Consider the following 14,365-nt stretch of genomic DNA (forward strand, 5'->3'; position numbering starts at 1 on the left):
TTTTCAGATAGCTGTTGCCAGCTAGCTAGGGAAGTGGAAATTTAATTAGGAACTGAACTAACACAACCTGATGGCTATTTAATGACTTATAGGTTCAATTCATCTTTGGGCAGCCTGTGATCAAACTCGAATGACTATTGCAGCATTACAGTGAACAGTATGTGCTGCAGGAAATGAGAGCAACAGCTAACATAAAACTAACATTGTTTTCAGGAGTGTGAGTCTAGCATGCAAGAGGAGGAGTCACTTAACCAAGGAGCTCTTGTGTGTGTGTGTTTTTTTTTTTAATCCTGTCCAAACAGCCAATTTCAGTTGCTAATTAAATTAAAATGCAGAGTAAATTCTATATTCCTTTGTCAGTTATTGGTAAACACCTTCAAGTTTTCTCAAGTTGTTGAATGAAAGATCATATGGAAACACTTTGACGATGATATTGTGTATACAAAAGCTCCACAATTTGCCTATCTTCTTAATTTCACAAAAATTGCATCTTTTACAATCAGAACATATAACCAGAAACATCAGCAGAGCACTAGTAGCACATGCAGTGCATGTCAGAGGATTGAGAAAAAAAATTAACTGTACTAGTCTCAAATGCACCAGCTTAAGGTCTGCAAAAATATTAGCTCTGAAATGCAGAGGATGTGCTATGTGCTGTGAATGGACAATTGCTATTCTGCAGTGCCTAGTGGGAGAACAAGGACTTTGTGTATTGCAAATGCATAACTGCAGCTCCTCCATTTCCTTTGCTGTATCTTCACTGATGGCTGCAGGAACAAAGAAGGCTGTCATTAATAAACTTTAATGCCACGTCTCTTTTGAGAGGCTGAAGCATCCTTCTTTCCTTTAACCAGCCATTAAGTCAAGTGTTACTAGATGAACTGTTAACTCTTCTACCACCCCAAAGAACACTTTCACATGAAATTGGCTTTCTGAAGCTAGCTGCATTTTTTTAGGCTAATATTGAGGGGAGGGAGTCTAGCAAAATGTAAAATGTGTATTTTGGAATTAAAATGTGTGGTTCAGAATGAGCATGTGTGTGGAACGGGAGTGTGTGAGAATTCTATAATAAATAGAAAAGTCTCAAACTTTCTAAACTACATGAAGAAACCTGGGTATCCAGGAAGCCATATGCAACCCATCAGTTTGTAATCATTTTATGAATATGATAAATTACTTGCTAATTTTTATAATATTTTTCTAATCTTAATTTTAGCTTATGAAGAAGTGTTAATTATCACAGTATTCTTAGGCACTATACACATGGTAGGGTTAATGACAAAGCGGGTAAAGGGCATTTCACTCAAACAGATGATGGTCTGTCACTGAACCTTGCCAATCAAAGCCTAGTTGGTTAAAGTGCTTCCTCTGAGCATTCTGAATATAACAGGCAAAGCAAAATGAAGACTCAAATGTAAACTTCTGTCTAACACATAAAGCTTGCTGTCATATGCAGGCATCATGTCCCAGTGAATGAGTCCCAAGAAAGGAGTGAGCACTAAAAAATTTTAAGTTGCTCCAGGGAAGGCTGTTAATTATTATGAAGTTTGTTGAATCGGAAGCCAGATGTAGCACTAGTGTAACTGCAGTTAATTCAGTTGAGTTGGGGCTGAGTACACCAGGACTGAATTTGATTTCGTGTGTCAAAGATAAGTGTTACAATATAACATTTTGAATCCTGTAGGCCTGGCATATAAAATATGCTTCATGATAGCCCCTGCTTCCTCTCCATATCCCCACAATTTAGATGTTTTGCCCTTGTGAAGCATAGACCATCATTTGCCCTTATCAGAGCTTTGGCTACATTGTTGAAGCAGACTTTCCAGTATCTTCATGCATTCTGAAATATAATGGAAACATTTAACAGTGTGTTGCCTTTTCCCCACCCCTAGGTTCTTCTACTAATGATTTTAAAATACTGTAAGAATAAACAATCTGAAAACTGATCTTTCATGATATTTGAGTAGTTTCAAATCTGCCTTGGAAAACTCTCTCTGGACTTGTAATTTCCTATGCATGTAGAACTGTAGAACAAATACACCAGATATTAACCACATTATTACTGTCAGTGAGCCAAAACCTGAGGTCTGCTGATACAATCCAGGAGGTAGCCATGTAAGCAAGCTGTGTACCTGGCCAATAGATCTTGAGCATGGTTGTGCTCAGGGGAAAATGAGGGCTTGATGCTGAATTGCTTGGGGTTGATGAGCAGATACTTCTTGTAAATCAGGCCTCTGAGCAGCACACTGCATATCTTTGGTTCCTCTTTTTTCCCTTGTTTCTTTGGAGGTTTTTGCAGCCCTCCTGATGATTGCCATGGTGTGAAATGGGGGAGTTGGGGTCCTTAATATGTTTTAGAACAAAATGAGTGATTTAATAAGATCTTTCTTTCCCCTTTCCAATTCCAGACAGGGGAGGAATCACCCCAAAGCCAAGAGGCTCCATCATAGTAGATTATGGTCAGGCTAGCTAACTTCAGCCAACTCTCTGCCAGAAAACAGAAGAGTCACCGAGCTGAAATTAATCCTACCTAGGATTGCCAACTTCCTAACTGTAGAAAACCAAGCACCCTTGCGCCACCCTCTTCTCCGCCCCTACCCTGCTCCTTCTGTGAGGTTCCATCCCTGTTCACTCCATTCCCTCTTCCTCTATCGCTTGCTGTCCCTCATCCTCACTTGCTCACTTTCAATGGACTGAGGCAGAGGATGGTGTGAGGAGAGAGTGAGGACCTAGAGGAGCTGGGGGTGCAGGTTCTGGGGTGGGCTGAGAACTTGAGAGGGGGATCCAGGCTGGGGCAGGAGGGCATATGGTCTTTGGGAGCAGGATCCAGGCTTGGGTTGAAGGAGAGCAGGGGATGCAGGCTCTGGGGTTGGACCAGAAATGTGGGATTCAGAATGCGGGAGGGGGAGCTGGCTGGGGGAGTGGGTTGGGGTTAGGGCTCTGGGAGCGAGGAATGAGAGGCTTGGGATGCAGGAGGGGGCTCCAGACTGGGACTAAGGGGTTCAGAGTACAGGAAAGGATTCTCAGCTGAGACAGGAGTTGAGATACAAGAGGGAGTGCAGGGTGTAGGCTCTGAGGGAGAACTTGGGTATGGGAGAGGGCTTGGGGCAGAGGCAGGGAGCTGGGGTGTGAGAAGGTTTTCAGCGGGCAGACTTGGGGCAACACTCCCCTCAGACAGCTCCCTGCAAGTGACGATATGTCCTTCAGCTCCTAGGTGGAGGTGTGGCCAGGTGGTTCCACACACTGTCTGCCCACAGCTCTCAGTGGCCACAGTTCCCAGAGCTGCGGAGCCAGTGGCACTTGATGCTGGGTGAGGCAACACACAGAGCCCTTGTGGCTGACCCTCCGCCAGGAGCTGAGAGAAATGTTGCCACTGCCGAGGAGCTGCACAGAGCCTGTGAGCCCCACGACAGCCAGACTTTTAACAGCCCTATCAGTAATGCTGACTGGAGCTGCCAGGATCCCTTTTCGAGAGGGTGTTCCAATTGAAAACTGGACAGCTGGCAACCCTAATCCTACCTGTAACACCAGAAGACATGCCAGAAAACTTCAGATGCATAAAAGGTAATGATATGAAACAAAGCTCAGCCTTCCAGTGCTGAAGCTTTTCTTTCCCCCTTTTTAATTCAGAGGTGGCACAGAATTTGATTTGGAATATTTTACCCTGTCAGAGTGGTGGCAGTTCTCGTCTAAGCAAAGAGTGGATTCCAAAATAGGGTATGTGTAGGAGTTTTACTCTGCAAACTATGCTACATTGCTTCATTCTCCAGATTGGTGTCAAAGGCTCATAGAACCGTGTTCTTCTGAAGGGACCAGAAGTGCCATCTAGTCTAACCCCTTGCCAAGTTGCTGGATTGGTTGTGTTTAAACCATCCATGACAGATGGGCTATCCAGCCTCTTTTTGGAAACCTGCAGTGAAGGAGCTTCCATGGCTTCCCTAGGCAGTTTGTACTCCTATGAGCAGGCCTGTTAACGAGGTTGGGGGAGCAAAGGGAGAAATTGCCCTGAGGCCCAGTGATTTCAAGGGAACCTATGGTTATTTCAGCAGCAGCTGGAGTGACAGGGCCCTTTAAATCACTGCCAGAGTCCACACACTCGGGGTGCCTCTGAGGGTTGTGGGGGGAAGCATAGTACACTGGGCGGCACAGTGGACTGTCTGTCCTGGCCTCACCCTTCCTGCCTGAGGTCCTGTCACTTCTGGGAGCGGGGAGCCAGCCCTCCGCACCCTGCCCAGGGGCTCATGGAAGCTGTCCACCTCCCTGCCTATGAGGGAGAAAATGTTGAGCTTTATGTTCAGGGAATTAGATGGATTTGCTTTAGGGGCTGAATTTGGACCACTGTTGCTGTTGAAAATATGTCTGTTAGCGTAATAATACTTAGCTCAAATAATATGACTGTATTTGATAATTTATGGTGTAGAATCATCATGACAACAAGCAACATGGTACAGACTAGTCAACCCTAAGAACCCTTTAATAGTCTATAAAACTGCTTCTTAGCTTTGGAAATCTTATTCAGTTGATTTAAAGAAAAGTAAATTGGTAATTTAGTTAGGATGTGATATTAATGATAGTAAACAGATAATGCTTGTCATCCATAGATTTCATGAAGTTGAGTAACCATTTCTCTCCTCCTCCCTCCCCCATTTTTTTTGCATGGGGGTAATGAGACACTTAGGACCAAATTTTTGAAAGTGGCCTCAAAGTTTTTAGTGCCTTGTTCTGTGGGTTTGTTTGTTTGTTTTTCTGTGCCTTGCTTGAGATATTTTGGATCTAAGTATCTAAAGGTGACGACCAAAAACTGAGGCATCAAAAGCTGGAAGCCATTTTTATTAGTTTGGCATGGAATATTTTGTCTATGGTTCCCTCTACAGTGTCAACAGAAGTTTAAAAAATAAAACTCAGGAGGTCTCGTGGCTCCTGATATAGTACCCTCATATATGATATGATGTTTGTGAATTGTTGATTCTATCTGAATCCCAAACAAGACCAGCTTCCTTCAAACTGTTTTGTTTAGGATGTACCTTTTTTGTGTGGTGCTGTACATTGTTTGGAACATTGTTCAGTTTTATTTTGTCCTACTACTTGTATTCCAGAAGCTGAAATAAAAATGTATTAAACGCCCCAAGCCTTTATTTTGTCCATCTCTTTCATGAATCTGACTGTAGGATTCAGCAGGTAGAGTGCTGTGGTTCAGAGTTCAGGGCTTGCAAGGGAGCAGCTGTTCTGTATCCTGAATGACTTATAGCTAATATTCTGACATTGTAAACACACAGAGCCAAATACAGACCTGGTATAAGGGAGTGAATTCCACTGAAGTCAGGCTCATGTTGCAAAATGGCAGCGAGAAAAACCAGTGACAGTCCTCCAAAATCAGCGATCAAATGATCTAGGTCGTGCTATTTCATGTTCTATATAACATGAGAGCCACTGCCCTGAAACACTGGGGTTGAGAAATCCCCTGTGAACAGAATGTTTTCTCAGGATATGAATAATCTCTTCATGTCATGTTTTATTACATTGTCTTGAACTGATTATAATAAACTTGTCAAAGAAGTCAGTGCTCTGAGCCAGGTTTTATTCCGTCCTTCCTCCCAGTGGGAGTTTTGCCTGAGTAAGGATTGATGAGGATGTAGAGCTTAGTCTGTTTACGTACAAAACAGGAGTGCACTTAGCACTACTGCAGTATGGCATTCTGAACAGATAGGCTTGCAGGAGAATGACATCCACTCAGATTAGACAGCAAGGTTGCCTGGCAGATAATCAGAGTGGATGGTCTATCCTCACTGGGGCTCTGTTGCTTGCACAGAGATAAATACATTCACATTTAATATACAGAAAAATTGCCTATTTCATACTTTGCCTATTTTGGCAAAAACTAGCAGATTATTTTTCTCGTGTCCTTTAAGTAGGCTCTTGCATTAGAGGAAATCAGTATTTAAAAAGAGTAGTGATAGAAATGTAGCCGTGTTAGTCTGGGGTAGTTGAAGCAAAATGCAGGACAATGTAGCACTTTAAAGACTAACAAGATGGTTTATTAGATGATGAGCTTTCGTGGGCCAGACCCACTTCCTCAGATCAAAAGGATTTTTGATCTGAGGAAGTGGGTCTGGCCCACGAAAGCTCATCATCTAATAAACCATCTTGTTAGTCTTTAAAGTGCTACATTGTCCTGCATTTTATTTAAAAAGAGAGAGCTATGGTGCTATTGTCTGTTAAATCAGTGGATTTATATTAGTCACAAAAATATTCCTGGACATACAATGTCCAAAATAACTTAATAACCGATTATTTAAATCTCACTTTGGTATCTGTTAACTGTTTTAGGGGAGACTAAGTAGAGAATCCCTGGTAAAATTCAATGAGTCACAACCAGCCCTTGAAGTCTTCACAATGTTCCCTCTTATGACAGCATAAACACACTTTAAGGGAACAGCCTCCCTCAGGGCATCTGTTAAGCATTTACATAACTGCCCAACTTCTCTCCATTGCCCAGGGCTGAGTGTGTGATTCCACCTCCACTGCCACCCTCTGGATTTCAGGGAGGAGATGTTGCTGGTAACCATTGCCTTCCTAAGGTGGGAGTGTAAGGCAGATTCCCTCTGGCTGAATGGCCAGCACCTGGAGTATCTCATAGAAATGTACTCCTGTAACAGTTTAATGGAGATAACACTAGACTGTCTCATCACCATTGTTTTCTCTGTCCCTAATATGTTCGCATGCTGACTTCCACTGTCCAGTTACTTACTGCAGGGTGACACCAATACCCTCCAGGCCTGAAATTTCCCCATACTTATCTCCCTGCAGTGTCCAGGCCTCTGCATAGCGGTTGGGCCTCTTTGATCAGGCTCCCTTGGGACCTGAGCAGTCCTGAATGAGGGAATTTGCAGAATCAGGGATAGTCAGTTCTGGCCCTTCTACTGTCGGCCTCCAGTTTCTTCCCGGTGTTGCCAACCTCCCAGATAAGCTCCCCTCACAGCCACTGGGCTCTGCTGCTGGGCCTGGCTGGCCTCCCTGTCCTCACCTGCTGGACCAGCTCTGTTCCTGGTCCCCCAGCTGCCACACCAGCTCCTGCTCCTGGCCCCCCAGCTGGGCTTTAGCTCTGCTCCCAGCCCCTGGCTAGGCTCCACCGACTCCAAGCCAGCCCCTGCTCCCAGCCGCTGTGAGCTCTTTGATCCAGGGTCTCTCTGGTCCAACCACATCCGTGGTTCTGCCAGACCACAGATACTGGCAGACCAGAGAGTTCCAGACAAGAAAGATTCAACCTGTACTTAACAGAAATTAATAAGTTTGCCAGCTATCCCCAACCCTTCCACTGAGTTGCCGTGTCTCTCTGTACGCAGCTAGGACCTGGAGGTATGGGGCTGGGAGTGTTACAGTAGCCAGAGGATCTGGCAGCATTTTGTTCCCCCAAGCAGGGAAAGGAATAAAATCCCGAGCCCCTGCGTGTAGCTGCCATGTCTTTATATGGGACTTGGGGATGGGGCTTGCAGTTCTGCTTCTTTCCCCACTGGGAGGCGCAGCAGGGAGAGGAGCTGAATTCCCAATCCCACCCTCAGCTTTTCCACAAAGCTCTGTCTCTGTACAACGCTGGGGGAGAGGAAGGGAGGGAGGGCTGGCAATTCTGCTCCTTTCCCCATTTGCTGCCCCTCCCAGCAGGGAAAGGATCAGAACTCCCAACCCTGTCCCCTCAGCCTGGTAAGCAAGTATGGCAGCTCTGTGGATGGGTGGGAAAGGAGCAGAGCTGCTATACCCCTCCCGGCTCCTATCTCATCAGGTAATGTGGGATGGGGACGGGAGGCAGGGGAAGAATGTTGGGGGGGGGGGGGGTCCTAAGCTAAAGGAGGAGCAGAATCCCGTGGGAGATTGTGTGCAACTTTTTCTCTCTTTTTTCCTTATATTTGGTATCAAACAAACAAAAGTAAAAATATACTTTTAATAGTAAAACTTCAAATCAGCCTTTTACATCCTTTGCCAAAGCAGGTTTCTCACCTAAACAGTTTCTAGAGACTTCAACACCCATGGTTGAAGGCTCCAGTGTTTTATGATTTTTTTAAGAGCTGTGGCCCTCAGTCCTCTAATAGATACTAACATGTCTTTCTGTTTCTTCTTGCCTCCCTGAATGTTCGTGACCCTGTTACAAGAGGCAGGCAGACAGTCTTCCTGGGGTGCATTCTGCATCTCCTATGGAGATTAAGTAGCTATCTTGCCCTTCATGTGCTTCTGATGGCTTTTTTATGTTATGCATAAATATGCTTTTCTTTGTCTTTGGTCACAACTTGCCTAATGTACACGTTCAAGCAGGTGGAGCCATTCATTTGTCTGGCACAGGCATAGCTTAAACTCTGCTCACTAAATACATTTAAGGAACACAGTTCTAGCACACAACTCTCTGTACACAACCCATATATCCACCATGCAATGATTTTTGTGATCAATGTGCATATGATATCTTGTATGACACCTTGTATGAGCTGCTGACATATAATGACATATAATGAACCACCAGTGGACCTCCGTGTTACAGGTTCCACCAAGGCTAATAGGACTGTGACAATTTACATCTGTAGAGGATCTAGCTTATTAACTTTACAATAGGGCTGTCATTGGGCTGCCAGTTGTGGTTGGATTTATTTCTGGAGGTTTCATAAGATGACAGAATCTTAATGATTAATCTTTAATTTCTGGAGATTCTGTGACAATCCTGATGGGTTGGCAATCCTATTTTACAAAGGAGCAGCCACTCCTCCCTCTGGCTAACTAGTTCACTGACCTTTTTCAGTACCAGTTGCATACAGTATTGTCAACAACTTCATCAGTATCGCTGTACCATCTGGCTTCTCAATGCTCCCACAGAATCTGACACACTCTCCTATATCTTCCCCGACTCTTTAAAGATTCCCTTCATTCCTCCTGCAAAGAAAGGGTTTGTCACCAGAATTATATTATTTCATATGGTATTTACTGTAATGCTGTGATTTTCAATAATATAGCTAGCTTCTGTAAAACCATTGTGTGCACTTTTGGTAAAGGAAGCTTTTCTTTTTTCTTTTCTTTACCATAATGTTAAGAGCTCTAATAATGTCGCTGTTTTATGCTTTAAAAAGCTAATAGATGAAAGGGAAATGGTCACCTTGTTTAGACAAAAATATTCTCTGGACCCTAAAGGAGAATACTATTCATAGGATATGACTACAGCATTCTATCTCAGAAATCCACATTAAAATTTATCAACTTTCTTTAATGGGAAGGTACAGGAAATCCAGTGCATCAGATGATTGCACATAAAGGTGTAACATAGTATATATAGTTTATACATATAGTACAATGTGTGCTGATTTATATTGCTCCAAATTTAGTCTATATATAAATGTCAGAACTTATACTGCTGCCTATAGTTTAGGCATTTACTAACTTTTGATTGATTAACTTTGCAATCTGGACATTCTTTTCACATTTTTCTTAGATGTAATATATAACACATACACAGAAACATGGTAAATTACTGAACATTGTATTTGCCTTAATCTATGTCCTTTTAAAGAAGGTATATTTTTGAAATTTTCACAGGTTAACAGTTGTCAGCATAAACCCTTTAACGGTCTGATTCTAATCTATAAACTGTGAAGTTAGGACAATGGGACAGATCTTGCTATCATTTACACTAGTGTAAATCTAGAGTAAATCCACTGAAGATTTTGCATCATATTACTCTGGATTTTTACTGATGCAATTCACAATAGAATCTGACTCATTCTGTTGCTTAGAACTGTCTTTTTTTGTTTGTTTGTTTTGATTTAAATTTTTGGGGCCAGATTATTTTAAAAAGCTCAGCAGCACCTAACAGCTCCCTGCATGGAACCTGAATAGGTGACAAATCTTTCAAAAGGGATGAACTGTATGGGTAGCGTGAGAGGATGATTTTCAAAAGGACTCAGAACCGAACAGCTTTCATTGTGGTCATGAAAACTGCAGGATGCAGAACGCTTTTGATCATCTGGCCTCTTCTTCTGAGTGCCTAAAGGGGGAGCTGGACTCTTTTGAAAATCTGGCCCCAGTTGTGGATGCTGAGTATTTTGAAAATGTGGCCTTGAAAGTTTCATCTGAGAATCTGAAAATTCAGTATACATCTTTGCTTCTGGAGACCCTGAACTGGTGGATTATGTAGGTTTCATTGGTGCCATATGCTACTATACATTCTGGTGTAGAATAGAGCATCAGATTTCAAGGATCACAGAGCTCCCAACACTTCTTATTTCACAGTGCTTTGTTTCTTTGATTGAGAATAAATGAAACTATAAATACAGATGAAGGTTTTATTTTTAACAACTCTTAGTTCTAGAATGGATTTTAGCGTACATATTCCCTTTGAGAAATTTTGACTTGTGCTTGCTTGTACCAGCTTGTTTCTGAGTTCAGATTTCTTTGCAGTGATTATAGTTTTGTCATCTCTGAGGGAAACCACTGATTTAAAAAAAGGCTTTACCGCCAACCAAACGTAAACTCATTCTCCTCCCACCTTGGCCCCCAAAACCTTTAGAGACTTTTCCACACCAGGATATACGTGGGGAGAGGAGCTTTTCCTTTTTGAAAAACGTGAAAGCCCATTTTAAAATCATTGCATATACAGAGCAAATTGTGTAATTTTAGCATCTCAGGTGGAGGAGGTGATCCGTAGTGGGGAACTCATAATTAACCTTGACCAGTTAATGTGTTAAAACTACAACTTATCTTGTCTATCCGGGGGGGAGGGGGGACGGGAGGTTCAAATATACTATCATTTGTTAGCTAATACATACTTTTAAAGATAATATTTATCCTAATAATAATAGCAATATTAGTAATAAGCAGCAAATGTCCTAACCTGGTGGTGCATAAATTATCAATTTAGTTTCAATCTTCTGTGAATATTATGATTGTTTTGTGATAAATGATGAAAAATAATTTCCAAAAAAACAAACTAGCCCAAAATAACTGCTTGTGCAAATTTAAAATCAACAAATAGTCCTGCAGCACCCATCCTGCTTGTACTTATAACACGTAAGAAACAGCTAGCGGAGAAGTCAGTGAAAAAAAATCTCAAATTGCTACCTCGCTTCTCTCTAAGCCCTGGTTTACACTAGGGAGTTATTCTGGAATAACTCCCTTTATTTTGAAATAGCAAGTGGAGCATCCATACTATGAAACCTGTTGTTTCAAATCAATGGGCTGGTTATTTTGAAATTTGTATTCCTGATTTTCTCAGGGAATAACACTTATTTCAAAATGATAATTTTGAAATAGCATTAGTATGGATGATCCGGTGCTGCTAATTCGAAATAATTGGCTTCCAGAGGGCTCTCCCAGCTGCATTTGTGGCCACTCTTGTCACTCTTTGTGAACCTCATCTTTAAGTTTCTGCAGAGCTTAAAATAGCAGGGCCTGTGGCGTGTGGCCAGCTTGGCATACAGCAGGAACCGACAGAGCCATAGCAAATCACAACACTCTCTTGGAACCTTCCATGGCTGCCAGCACTCCTGCAGCATGCAGGGATGCAGGAGAGCTCCAGTCTGGACTGGTGCAGAATCCTGGACTTCATCGAGGTCTGAGGGGAGGAGACCAATCTCCAGAATCTCCACACCAGAAAGTAGAATGCCAACATCTACAGATGGATGGCCACCAGCCTGGCCAACAAAGGCCACACGTGGCCTCTCAACGAGATCTGGATGAAGATAAAAGAGCTTCAGCAGGCCTACAATAAGGCCAGGGATCAGAGCAAACACTCCAGGGTGGCATCACACACATGCTGCTATTATGAAGAGCTTGATGCCATCATGGGAGGTGTGCTGGTCACCTTCCCCCCCCCACACACACATCATTGGCTGTGTCTACACTGGCATGAATTTCCGGAAATGCTTAAAACAGAATAGTTTTCGTTATAAGTATTTCCGGGAAAAGAGTGTCTACATTGGCAGGATGCTTTTCCGGAAAAGCGTCCGTGGCCAATATAGACGCGCTTTTCTGGAAAAGAGCCCCGATCGTCATTTCCGCGATTGGGGCTTTTTTGCGGAAAAGACTACTGGGCTGTCTACACTGGCCCTTTTCCGGAACAGTGTTCCGGAATAAGGACTTATGCCCGAGCGGGAGCAGAATAGTTTTTCCGGAATAGCGGCTGATTTTGTACAGTACAGCGTCGTTGCTTTTCCGGAAATTCAAGGGCCAGTGTAGACAGCTCGCAGCTTATTCCGGAAAAGCGGCTGATTTTCTGGAATAAGTGGCCCAGTGTAGACACAGCCATTGAGTCTGGCCAGGACATCACCGGCATCAGCCTCCATCAGAGAGGGTTGTGGATGAGGAGGAGGAAAAGGAGGAGGCAGGTGACCATGCCCTCAGCCGGGTGAGCAGTCACCTGAGAGCAGTGATGAGCCACTCACAGAGCTCCAGGAAGATGGCCTTCTGCATACAGAAGTTCTGCAGCCACTGCTGGTCATTCCATAGTTGCAAGATGATGCAGTCCCACCAGTCTGTACTGGCATACCGCCACCAGAAGTGGTGTTCCACGGTGTTCAGAATTTGAGCATCATTTGCAGAAGCACCAGGACCTGGGTGATGAGGGCCGGCAGTCCGGGCTGGTCCTTGTCTTGCTGGAGCAGCATGTGAGCAGTGTGGATGAACTGCACCAAGAGGTGCAGCATGAGGCCCTTGAGCCTAGCACTGCTCTGCAGTATCTCTGCTTCAATGTTGTCAGTGCTGTGGTGTCTGCAAGGGCAACCAGAGCACACTGTGAGGGGGGAGACAGTGGAGGAATGGTGTGTGAGATGTGGATGTAGAAAGGAGCCCCTGAAAGCACACGTCACAGCTTGCCTGACCAAGCAGCCACAGGAAGTGGCCACCCTCTTGGTACCCTTCCCAGAATGCTTCGAGGGACTCTAAGTCTGAGGCAGGCTCCAATCAGTATGGATGCACTATTTTGAAATAATTCTGACTAATTAAGATACGCCGCCATACTGGGGACACGCTTTTTCGATTTTGTTATTTCAGGAGTTACTTCAATTTTGGTAATTTTGAAATAATTTCCTAATGTGGACATGCCCTAATTGTCATCTTATGATAGTGCTTTAATAATTGACACTCTTCACCTTACGCTCTGTGGGAAACTTTCAGAAGTGTTTGAGCTAATGAAATCTTTACATCTTTTTAAAGGATTGTATTTAAAAGTGATTTTCTCCTTTCTGCCTCTGCCTTCCCCCAACATGTTTTTTCCTGGCTAGAACACTTGTCTAGAAATTACCTTTTCACCACACTGATTTATAGGTTTTGGCATGGGAGCTAATGCTGTTTCTCATAGCAGTAGACAGAAAATTACTCACAACGTGATGTTAACAACTTTCTTCATTACCTAAATTGTTTTACACTTTATTAAGTTCAACACAAGCAGATCTAATACCTTTCAACAAACCATGCAGCTCTTGTTTGGTTTGCAAACAAACCAAGTGGCAATTAATTTCAAAACACCATTATGATCAAGGCTCTGTAGCAAACTGGACAGGAGTTCTGTATCATTCTGGTGCAACAGACTTAAAGGTCTATGACCATTTCATTGAAATTTTAAAAAAGAAGGTTCTTAGTAAATCAAACGTAACTGTAACAAATCAGCACAAACTCTTGTGTTTATTCTGACATTACAATAAATATATATTATGCTGTGCCCATGTTCAGTGTGATGACATTTTTGTAATGACAATAAGTAACTGGATTGTTGACACTGATGAAGGAAACTAGTATTTTTGGGTATGTCTACACTACCCCGCTAGTTCGAACTATTATAATTATTAATGTCACAGTATTAAAGAGCCATGACTTCATATATCTGCCTGGCATAGAAATACATGCTGTGCCCTTTTTAAATGGCTGACTTTTTATCTGGATAAAACTCTGATTTCTAATCCAGATGTGCTCATGGGAAATTGAGAGGAATTTGTGAGGAAGAAGCAGAAAAAGGATGAAGAGTTCCACTGTAACAAACCACTTAAATACCCACTGAGTTGTTTACTCTGGAACCTAATAGAGACATTTAAAAATGGCATATTTATTAACAGTATCTCTGCTGATGATTTTAGCAAAAACATCTAGTGAATGGGCTCATGCCACGTTCCCAAACTTTCACATAATTCCCCTGTTGTAAAAAACTCAAAGCCATCTCCTACTTAACTATCTATGGGTATGTCTACACTACCCTCCTATTTCGAACTAGCGGGGTAATGTAGGCATACCGCAATTGCAAATGAAGCCCGGGATTTGAATTTCCCGGGCTTCATTTGCATAAGCGGGGCGCCGCCATTTTTAAATCCCCGCTCGTTCGAACCCCGTGCCGCGCGGCTACACG

The 14,365-nt window shown here is 43.1% G+C and overlaps 1 protein-coding gene across 6 annotated transcripts in view; it reads left to right on the forward strand.

The window, feature by feature from the left end:
- PDE7B (phosphodiesterase 7B) overlaps positions 1-14,365 on the forward strand; it is a 264,944-nt gene that overhangs the window by 1,006 nt on the left and 249,573 nt on the right. For 3 of the 6 annotated variants that reach the window (XM_075924234.1, XM_075924236.1, XM_075924241.1), the window contains exon 2: positions 3,208-3,564. The exons of the other annotated variants lie outside the window; for them this stretch is intronic. The gene's annotated coding sequence lies outside the window, so the exon portion shown is untranslated. The remainder of the gene's footprint in view (positions 1-3,207; positions 3,565-14,365) is intronic. 6 annotated transcript variants of the gene reach the window in all.

The sequence above is a fragment of the Pelodiscus sinensis genome, chromosome 3 (assembly GCF_049634645.1).
Source record: "Pelodiscus sinensis isolate JC-2024 chromosome 3, ASM4963464v1, whole genome shotgun sequence".
NCBI classification, from domain to species: domain Eukaryota; kingdom Metazoa; phylum Chordata; order Testudines; family Trionychidae; genus Pelodiscus; species Pelodiscus sinensis.